At 42.2% G+C, this 9811-nt stretch overlaps 1 protein-coding gene across 3 annotated transcripts in view; it reads left to right on the forward strand.

Annotated features, from left to right (window-relative positions):
• The first annotated feature begins 107 nt into the window (after positions 1-107).
• The window catches only part of tln1 (talin 1), a 43798-nt gene continuing 34094 nt past the window's right edge, over positions 108-9811 (forward strand). For 2 of the 3 annotated variants that reach the window (XM_025062709.1, XM_008324459.3), the window contains exon 1: positions 108-336. The gene's annotated coding sequence lies outside the window, so the exon portion shown is untranslated. The remainder of the gene's footprint in view (positions 337-9811) is intronic. The other variant, XM_008324460.3, reaches the window with a different exon arrangement.

The raw sequence follows: 9811 nt of genomic DNA on the forward strand, positions 1-9811 counted from the left end.
ACTTTGATCCCCCCCTTTCCCTCCCTTTCAAGCGTCCACGCGGCAACGCACCGCTTCGCGCAGTACCGCGCGGCACCGACCCGGACACCGCCCCGCGGTGCTAAAGAGCATTCTGAGGGTGGAGTCTGAGCAGTCGAACTGCTGTAGCTCCTGCTATCATCGCTGCCGCCGCCGCTGCTCGGAGCGGACAGTTTTAACAGGGAGGAACCAAGGAAGAACCCAGCACCAGACAGGGCTCTTCTCACCGAGGAAGACGAACAAAAGAGAGCGCCACCGTCTGTTTACGTCCCCAGTGGTGGAATAAACCAAGAAACGGGAAGAAGACAGGCAGCGGAGGTGAGAAAGTTCCAGAGTTTCTTAGACTGTCTCTGAACTATGAAAAGTTTCCACCATTGTAAAGAACAGTCTGTGACGTCAACGTCGTGCGGCTGAGAAGCCAGGAAAAGTTAGTGAAAAGTCCTGCGTGTGTCTAAGTGTCTAAATGTGTGTGGACTGCGCGTTTTATTAATCTCGGTTTGTGTTTGTTCTAAGTAGTCGAGATGTTGTGTATCACTGCTCCATCAACGGACATGTTCAAGTTTAGTCAGGGCGTGTGTGTGGCGGTGGAGTGAGGCACTGTAAGAGTGTGTGTTTTATGTGCGCGAGTGTGCATGTGTACGTGTTGTGTAATCAGTTCCGTAGTTTAAGTGGTGACACCTCGGTTCTATCTGTCTGCGGAAGGTTATTATGCTCTGGGTGTGTTGTGCAGCGGCAGCAGGAAAAACGTCGCCTCGGGCTGTGAATTCTTCTACCACTGTGACGTGACGTGACGTGTTGAGAGACACGTTTCTAGAGCTGAGGAGTTTGAGGACAGCAGTGTGGACACAAGGACAGACAGGAAGTTTGTGTATGTGGGAGTTCACAAAGCCACAGGGGTTCTTAAAGGGGTCGTTCCGTTTTTTTCTTGGTGTTGTGGCAATAGGACTAAGCAGTAATGCCACCCACCAATAGAAGTCATGTTTTTAAATTGGATGGTCTTCACCAGCTATACCTGGTTATCTACCTGCTCCTCTGATGCCCACGTTAAGCCTCAACATTACTAGTCAAATATTATGATGTGAATATGATAAGAATTCGCTTGTGACACGAGAAACTGAATCACTTAGAGAGTGATCAGTATGTCCCTTTCCTGGACATGGACGGATCCTCTGGTCAAGACATCACGTTATAATAACTCCATTTATTTATTTATCCATATCAGGTTGTTTAGCTAATTACATTTGTCAGTTCACAGTCTCATAAATCACCTCTATTTGAACAACTTCTATCATACAACTCATTCTGTCATGGGGAAGTATCAGCATATGGACTCCAAAGACCTGGAATCCAAATGAATGCTTCTGTTTAAAGAACAAACCTGCTGTACTGTAATGAAAGGATGATGTCATATAGGATAGTTTAAATTACCATTTGTCATCATGTGGTGCGATAGTCTGGGTGACATCATTTTAAAGCATTGTGTGGTTAAAGTAAATGAAGCATGTGGCCAAAAACTGTTTCTGAGTGCGTGTGTGTGTGTCTTCACAAGGCTAAAAGCACAGAGTTGGCACAAAATGTTATTGTGAGAAGTTTCTGACAATGTTGGGAATTAAATGTCCTCATAGCGCTAATGGCCTTTTAAAGGTTGGAAACTTGAGAAAGAGTTAGATATTTGTTTAGTGTTGCAACAATTCGTCAGTTAATCAAGGTCTAAATGTGTAATAAATAAGTCTGCTGCTTTTTAAGGGCAGACTTACTAAATGACCAACTGACTGATTTTTTTTCTTTTTTTTCTATATTTAAATAAGAAAAAGCATTGACTTTTTTTGCTAAAGACCATAACAATATTTTAACTTGAATTAAGTTTTCCCATGTTTGTTTGTGTGTCAAAATAAATGACTAGTCAACAATGTCAAACCAGAGTCCATGGACAGATCTGGGTCGTGCATCATAGGCCTCCTTGAAGTTTCGATAAGCATGCACTCTTAGTGGTGACTTAGTGGTTAAGGAAGCGGACTTGAGTCCGGAAGGCTTCAGGTTCAAGTCCACCAGCTGCCAAGTTACCACTGAGCAAGGCGTCATCCCCACACATTGCTCCCAGAGCGCTTAAACCTGCCCACTGTTCACTTTGGTGATGGGCTAACAGCAGAGGTCACATTTCATTGTGTGTGCAGTGGTGAGCTGTGTCACAATGACAAGTAGTTCACTTTCATTCCTCCTTCTTGCGTACCATGCAAAAGCAGAAACTCAATTAAACCAAGACGCACTGAAGATGTTCGATATTAATACATTATGAAAATGGAGGCGTCTCCAGGAGACTCAGTCGACCTAACTGGATGCTAAACTAACACAGCAGCGCCACAATGGCAAATCGCATTTTCATCCAAAAGTCCAGCACGCACTAGATGTTAATGGCGAGAAGAGGTGGAATCTGAATGGTATACAAAAGTAAATGTAGGCCGATATGTCCTATGTCCTGCAGAGGTGACTACAGTTAAGTCCGCAGGTTTCCTCTGTGGACCCCTGTACATTCTCTTTCTCCATATTCGCCATCATGTTCGCCATTAGTCGCTGCTTTTCTTCTTCTTCTTCTTCTTTTTTTCTTTATTTAGAGTAAGACATGCCCACCGATGATGTCACGGTTCACAGTGAAGAACCTGTTATTTCTTGGTTCCCTGGTGAACCAACCTTTCAGGTTCCGAAAGTGTTATTTTTTCGGTCTGAATGCGTCGGCCGGTTCCAGTGTTGGTTTGGGAACAGGAACTGGCACGGAGTCCTGGGGTTGTGAAAGCCCTGTATGTGGGTTCTGAGGTGACATAAGGTCCTTTTTGGAATCTTTGTCACTGACGGCGTCTATAAATCAGAGTTCTGAGCACCTTGGTGTGCTGGTGTCTGTGTACGGCAGCTGTCAAATAACTGTGGGTGCATCTTTTTTTAACGCACCATAAGGCTCTTTTGACACGTTGCCTATTACTGTTTTGAATAGATTGAACATTGTGCTTGTTGTGCATTTTGTGCAGGACACTGTATTAAACATATAAAACGATGTTTGCCGAAAACATGAACAGGAACTTTTATTTTTGTAATTTGTTGAAATTATTATTTACGTTATATAACACTATTTTACTGAATGAATGAATATGTCTGTTGCCCACTAGTATTATTTTGTGGGGCGGGCGGTGGCAGTATGGTAGCAAAGAACCCTAATCTCACCTTGGGAAATACGGTGGCTTTAAGTGACTGTGAATATGAGTAGAAATCATATACTGAATATATATATATGTATATATATAAATATAAATACTGTTCATAGAATGACCTGAATTGCGCTTCACTTGGACCACATGTCTGTGTCCCGTCAGTCTATCCTTTAGGCGTGAACAGAGTAGCTGTAGCTGTCCCTTTCACACAGATCTCATACATCTGTGTGGTATATGTCAGTATCTCACTCTCGCCCACACCACTTAAGGAAAACTCTCTCTCTCTCTCTCTCAATATTTTGCTGCTCCTGCTGTCCTTGCTTTCTGGCTGTAGTGTTTTTACTCGGCCATATTTGGTCAACACAACATGTGCTACCTCCTTCTCTGCACACTTCCCCCCACACACGTAGACTAAGAAACCATTTGTTTTAGCCTCAAACCAATTCTCAGGCCTGTGTCGGACGCCTGGAGCTCTGTCAGACCAGCAGGGACCTGCTGCTGCGTTTGAACATCACACACACGGTCAGGACAGGACCAGATGTTGGCAGTGTTTGACCTGCAGGTTCGTCTCACTGATTGAATTTGAACTGTCAGCACCACTGACAGGGCAGTGATGTCCGCAAATATTTCATTTCCCCCTGCAAACAGATTTATGGATCGTCTCGGGCTCATCATCATGAGGCTGTGCAGAACAGCAGAGACCAGCAGCTCTCTCTCACACACACACACACACGCATACACACATGCACACGCATGTGTCAGAGTTTATTTTAGGACTACAAAACGCGCAAGTATTTTTATCACAGTGTAACATGCTCAGTATTTCCTCAAATACTGAAAGCTTTGTGAACAGAAATGTTTAAATGCATTTGAATAAATTGAGTGAGTAAGTCTTAAATCTACGACACTATGAACACTTTTTTTTCTCTCGACATTCTGGAAACTTCAGTCATTCACGTATTCCATAGAGAAGAGCATCAGTTTTATATCATTCGGGTTTGCATTAATTCACTGTGTGTGTTTCTAAGTGAGTTTTTCAAACTCTTACAACGCTAGTTTTCTAGTTAGGTTTTTGTTTAGTAGTATTTAGAAGTTAGAAGTATATTCAGTTTTCCCTATACTTAGCAGTAATGCTAGCACAGGCATAGGCAAACTAAGGCCCGGGGGCCGGATGCGGCCCGTTCATCATTTTAATCCGGCCCACCAAACATTTCCAAATTACATAATTTATTTATATTATCATTATACTTCTGCCTTTTCCCTGCAATACCAACTTTTCCCCAACAGATGGCGTAGAAAATGATTGTTTTAGCCCTTTTTGCATGACTTTTACATTTAATTTGTCTTAGTTCACGCAAACGCTCCATCTATCTGCTCCTGACCGGCCCCCCGTTCAATTTTAGGGCAAGTGTGGCCCACGAGGCAAAACGTTTGTCCAAGCCTGGCCTAGGCGATATGGACTAAAAGTCATATCTCGATATTTTCTAGCTGAAAAGCAATACTTGATATACATATAAATATATATATATAGATAGATAGATATTTTTTCTGTGACATTATTATTATTAGATCCATCCAAGCGTTCTCTTTCCGTGCCTTAATCACATGATACTTAAATTTCCAATTGTAACTGGTACTTGGCAGCCATGTTTTCAATAAAAGCAGGACCAACATTCAGCACAGTCAGCATTAACCATGTGTCAGCACTTCTTACAAATGTGCTCCAAAAACCATGACCTCTCCTTTCAAGAGCCAGTGTTGACTAAATAACGGCAGGAAATGTCTTACGCTCTAACAAAAAAAAAAAAAAAAAAGTGTTTATCTGATACACATTGAAGTAGCCAGAGTTGTTTTCCACTGGTCGACTTCCTGTGAGTTGAAAACAGTTTAAAATTGGAGATGAGATTGTATCTTCTCTCTGCCAAAGAATCTCTCCATCCTCACATTCCTTGGCTCCACTGGGATTTTGGCCGCCGCGTATACTTCATGTACTTGCTGCCACTGACGGGAGGCTGAATAAAGCAGCTCTCCCTCGCTTTCCCTCGCTCTCCCTCTTGTCTCCCCTGCCTGTCTCTCCGTCTCTTTGCTGCTGCTGGTATTCCAGAGGAATGCTCGGCTGAATTCCTTCGCTGGGCTGGAGGCAGCAGCTCCACACTCTGAGGCTCATGTTGCTTTGCTAAATACGTGCGGCCGCAGCCTGTTTAAAGGATGGAGCCACAGGCCAGACACATTAAAATTGTAGTAGATATCTAATGCAATCTAAATGTAGCCTTAGATTTATGCTACCTGGCTTACAACAACGTATGAGGTTTCTCAGGTAAACATCAAACTACATCTGCACCAGTTATTGTTGAATGATGTCAGTGATGATCACCTCAACAGGTAGTGTTTCTGTGGTGCTTGCAGCAGTGCTGCGGTCTCCATGAGTTTGCATGGAATTTTATAAATCTCTCTCACACTGACACTATGATGATTCAGCAGTTAAAATACTTTAAAACCAACAACCACCTGTCAGGTCAAACTTAATGCACTTGTTATCATTCGTGATTATTATAATAATGTTTAGGATGAGGCCACATATTTCTAATATCTAATAGTTTTAAATTTTAATAGACAACATTCTCTCTCTTCTTGCCCTGTTTGAGCAGCTAACTAAAGAGATCAGCTCCTCTGATGCATCTGTAGCAGATGTTATTCCTTTAATCGCAGCAGTAAAGTGTCTTCTAAGGAAAGAGGTTGACACGGACCACGGAGTGAAAACAATGAAAAGTATAAAAGATAAGTAGTTTCACTGAGATCTACTCTGATCCTCGCGACTGTACTTGATCCACGTTAAAAGGATCATTACTTGGATGGGAGAATAAAGCAGCGCGCACGAGAAATGATCCAGCGATTGACTGAAATGCACTTTGTGTTTTTATGAGAGAACATATTCAATGTTACAATCTTTCAGTAGGACAGTAGGCCTGTACATTACCATTTAATGTAAACGTAAGTGGGGGCAGGTTTAACATTTTATTTTATTATTTATTGTGCATTGTTGCAATGTGCTGACTAAATATTTTCATAATTGTGTAATTGTTTTATTCTTTTAAAACATTAATATTAATTTATGCAGTGTCCTTGATTTTATTTAGGTTTAGTATGCAGTGCTGTACGCAGAAGATGACTTTGTTTACATTTGCTGGTTGTACCTCATATATTGAATTGTTTTTTCTGTTTTTTCGAGAGCTCTTTTCCCTTTATCATGGTTCCCAAACTTAAGTCAAACATTTCTGATGTTTTTATGTCCTAGATAATTTTTCCGACATGTTACCCATGAATTATATAAGTACTATGTGAGTTCCGACTAACGGCGTAATCAAGTTACGTTGCAGCTATGGAACACATTTTCCGACGAAGTCAAGGACCCTGTGTAGATGGTTTAGAATCAGGAACGGGATGTCCGAAAACATCCCGTTCCGATTGCAATAACGCTTCTCTCTCTCTCCCTCGATGGGTAGGTCCTCCCTTACTACAGCCCTTACCTGTGTGAGGATCCACACTTCTCTTGAGAACTGTGGATAGCTAAATCCAAAGCTAAACACAGCTGCTCATTTAGCATTGAGCTAAACAAAACAGCTAAATGAGCAGCTACATTCTGTTGATGCATTAGTAGTGTGTTTTCATCTGTCACAACACGGGGAGACATCCTGACTAGTTTACGTATGATTTTGAAGTAACACTGACAAACATCATTTTTGGTTTAAAAGCTAAATGATTGAAGGGGTTAGTGTGCGTTTGTGTGCGTGGAGACTCCTTCAGCGGTAGGGTGACCTTTTGGCTCCCAGGAGACCTCCTGTTTCTCTGGAAATGCAGTTCCACGTTAGAGCTTCTCCTGTGGCTTTTACTCTGACATCGGGATGACTGCTTATTGTTTTCAGCAGAGTGTGATTGTGGGCAGTGAGAAAAACATTCTCCATGATATGAGGCCACTTATTAAAGCGGGCCAGAGAAGCAGGGGGCGGGGCTACTTCGGGCTGGGTGCGTCTGTTATGATTACATAGGACATTTGAGAGTGGAAAGAGGGTGAAACTGATTGGTTGCTTTACCATGAACCCATGGGGAGTCTGTGTTACCGCATCTTTTGTTAGAGGGTGTGTTATTGTAAAAATGTGTTCCATCTCCTGACTGACCTGGTCTGTGGACCCATTGGAACAAGATCCTTTTATTCTGGTAATATTCCAACGACATGTTTTAGTTACTGGGACTGACTAAAGGTTGCCTCACTCAGTCTCTAGTGGCTGGCTGTAGGCGTTTCCAAGCAGCTGAGAAGAAACTTATGTAGGTGTGTACAAAATAAAATCCAATCCAAAGACCAATCTGTGAAAATATTCTGAAATAAAGATCCGGAAATCAAATTATTACCATTTTCAGAATAGGATGATATAATATGGAAGGTTCTGGACTTTTACTGCAAACAGTATTCTTCAATAATAGGGCAACATTTATTTTTAACTTTGGACTTACAAATAAATTCAAAATCCAATTTAGATTAACTATAATATATATAAAATTATATTAAGTAAATGTCTGTTTTTATATATAAAAAAAAAGGTTTTCACCGTGTCATGTCATTTTCAGTCCATTCAGAAAAGGTTTTCATCGTGTCATGTCATTTTCAGTCCATTCAGGCTTGCTTTTCCTCACCATTTAATGGCGACCTCTGACCTGAAATGTCCTCATTGTGGGTATAGCTGTAAGAAGATGTTTGTGGCCACACTATAGAGAGCAGTAATATCTTTGTGACAGTAGTGTGTTGTTCTGTTACAGTGAGATAAGTTTGATGTTCCTGTGGTCAGGCCTGGATGGCCTGATGGACAGTATCTGACCGCTGCACTCACAGCAGATCACAGGCTGCAGGGCAACGGTCGACAGTACGGACATCCAAAAAACACTTCTGTCAACTTTGGAGACAGACAAAAGTAGAATATTCAGTTGTTTTTGCCTCTGCTGTGGGAGGGACAAGACGGGACAAGACAAATCTCAGGTGTCTAAAAGACAGAGGAGACTGTGAAGGCGCTGTCACACACATTTGCTGCTTTAATGTTGATGGTACACAGGACTGATGCTGCGCTAATGCACCGTGGGGGAGGCGGAATTGTGGTGATGTTGATATTCCTGAATGTTTTGGCCCTTCTTTCCATCGGTGCTGAGCGGTGTTCAGATATCTGTGTAGATTATAGATTATCAGCTGACACCTGGGCTCCAGCTTCAACGTTTTGTTTTTCAAATTTTGCCAAGTCACACCATAGATCCACAATGCAGTTAGGTGTAAATATACAGTACATTGTATAAAAAAAAAACTGTGTGTGTGTTTGCAGTGTGATGCACTTGGGTTGTGCATGTGTGAGGCCTTTCTGGTGTTTCTTTTCCTGTCAGAGTGATTATGATTGGCTCTCGTGGAAGCTTCCTTCTTCTCCCTCCCCCCCCCCTCCCCCCAACTGTTCATTTCTGCTGTGACTCGACACTTCCTCTGTGTCTACACACACAGACAGACAAACACACACACAAACACACACACACACTCAGTTATCCGAAACTCATCAAAATAGGAGAGTGACTAACAAGCCACATGCACAGATAGGTACGTGTACGTCACAGGGTTGGCAGACTGGCTGCAGACTACAGAGTCTGGACGCAGCGCTCCACCTCTGGGAGGATACAAATGGCTCAAATGTCCTTTTATGGAATTGGTGAGCTTTTTTAAACAGGAAGTGACATCAAGGCATCTGAGCGCGATCTTACAAGAACCCAGTTATTCCCGAAAGGAAGACCCCCCTCTCAACACACAGCCGCTCACACACACTTTTATACAGTCACTCCTCCTCCACCTCCCCCAGACTAGAGCAGCAGCAGCAGCAGCAGCAGCAGCAGCAGCAGCATTGTAGAGGCAGACGTCAGTGTGCAGACATGTTGCTGCAGATTCAAGTGGGCCTGTGTTTTTAAACCAGACTCAGCCTGTAAAATATGTGACTTAGTCATATCAGCAGCCCTGTGTTCAAACTTGGAGAGTCTTTCCTCAGTCAGTCACTCAGTCAGTCTTTCTCTCTGGTTTCATCAACAATGTTTCATCTTTTTTTTTTTTTTTTGGTTTCAGTTGAGCGTTTGGACTCTATGTTTAGCCACTGTTTCGTGTGAGAATATATTGTAGTCGTAAATCCTGACACCCACCACTCGTGTAGAGAACTAACACACATGCACGGTTCTCAGGGTGTGTATTGTCTATTGTGGTACCTAGTGTGGTTACTTAAATTTATATATGAAAGGTTTCAGTGTCGAAGAGAAGCTCGGCCTCGGTCTAAATACAAAAAACAAATTCGAGACAGTTGTGTGCCATTCTTTTATAGCAGCATAAACCTTACTAAGGACTGACCATCTTTTTTTTTTTTTTTTTTTAATTTCAAGCCCCACCTGTACAATGTCACCCAAGGCCCCAACAAAAATCTTGACAAATTAATTTTTAAAGATATTGAACTAACACTAACTACTGTTACATTTCATAACAAATCAACATCAATTTGTCAGCAGTTGTGACATCATCACTTGAACCT

The sequence above is a fragment of the Cynoglossus semilaevis genome, chromosome 14 (assembly GCF_000523025.1).
Source record: "Cynoglossus semilaevis isolate Cse_v1.0 chromosome 14, Cse_v1.0, whole genome shotgun sequence".
NCBI lineage: Eukaryota > Metazoa > Chordata > Actinopteri > Pleuronectiformes > Cynoglossidae > Cynoglossus > Cynoglossus semilaevis.